A 1,572-nucleotide genomic window follows, 5' to 3' on the forward strand; every position below is an offset into this window, starting at 1 on the left:
GCCATCTTCCTCCGGAGAGTGATCTGGAGGGTCTTGGAGGAGTCAGAGGTGCAGTCCCAGCTAGCAGCTGTAGGTCTCAATCCGTTGTGGTGTATCCGTGGAGTGATCTCTGCAACCTTAACTGCCGTGGGGGTAGACAAATTAGAGTAAAGGGGCCCCTCCACAGGGGTTTTAAGGGCTGGAGGTTCCATTCCTTAACCCAAACTGAATCCCCAGGCTTAAAACTTTAGTTGTTAAGCTAATAGGGAGCCTCTCCTGTACCCATTGGTTGAGGTTCTGTAAGGTAGAGCCTAACGCTACAAGCTGTTGCCTTAAGGTTAGGTCCCCTATTTCTTTAAGGTCCCCTCGGAAGCCTCTAATAAGTAGAGGTGGCCTTCCGTATATGACCTCATAAGGGGAAAGGCCCGTCTTTTGGTAGGAGCTGAGTGTATCTTCAGGAGTACTATTGGAAGGGCCTTGTCCCAATGGAGGTGTGTCTTTTGGCACAGTTTCTTCAGGTGGGACTTGAGGGTCCGTTTCATGCGTTATACTTGTCCTGAGCTCTGTGGGCGGTAGGCAATATGTAGCTTCCAAGTGATGCAGAGGAGCTTGGCTAGAAGCTGGATTACTTCAGCTACAAAAGCGGGACAGTTGTCAGAGCCAATTGAGAGTGGCAGCCCAAAGAGAGGGATTATTTCCTGTAGCAATAGCCTGGCGACTTCCTGTGCTTTTTCTGTCCTGGTGGGGAAAGCTTCCACCCATCCTGCATAGGTGCATACAAATACTAAGAGATATCTAAGACCCCTGGAGCATGGCATCTCAGTGAAATTTATTGTGAGATCTTCAAATGGGGCACCGCCAGTATGTTGGACTCCGGGGGCTAGGACCGGTCCTTGACGTGGGTTGTTGTGAGCACAAACAAGGCATTGTTCACAGACTATTCGTGAGATACTGGAGAGTTGGGGTATGTAGAAGTACCTATTGAGAGTCGATTCTAGGGCATTCCGACCAAAGTGGGTCCTGTGGTGAAACTGTTTAACAAAAGTTGGGGCTAGAGTTTCTGGTATGACAATGTGGCCGTCTCGAAGTTTCCACCATCCGTTACGGAGATGGCTTCCTCCTTCAGTCTTGAACCAGGCCTCTTTTTGGTGGGAATATTTGGGATCCCATTCAGCTAAATGGCCCAGCTGCCAGCTGAAGGGCCCGAGTCAGGGCAATGAGCTCCGCCTTTTGTGCTGAGATCCCCTGTGGGAGAGGTTTTGCTTCAGTGATGGTGTGTAGGGTTACTACAGCATATCCAGCCAACCGTCTATTTCCCTGGGTGTAGCTGCTACCATCACTGTAGTATTCTACATCGGGGTCCATAAGAGGTTGGTCAATCAGGTCCGGCCTACTGGAGAACACTTCATCCATGACTTCAATGCAGTCATGGTCTGGGGGGCCAGGCCCTATAGACAGTAAAGTGGCTGGGTTCAAGGTCCATACCACCTCAAGGCAGACTCGTGGGTTTTCACATAATAGTCCTTGGTACTTGGCAATCCTGGAGTTGGTAAGCCAATAATGTCCCTTATGATCCAACAGGACTCGAACTGA

This window comes from Hipposideros armiger, unplaced genomic scaffold (genome assembly GCF_001890085.2).
Source record: "Hipposideros armiger isolate ML-2016 unplaced genomic scaffold, ASM189008v1 scaffold_1818, whole genome shotgun sequence".
NCBI classification, from domain to species: domain Eukaryota; kingdom Metazoa; phylum Chordata; class Mammalia; order Chiroptera; family Hipposideridae; genus Hipposideros; species Hipposideros armiger.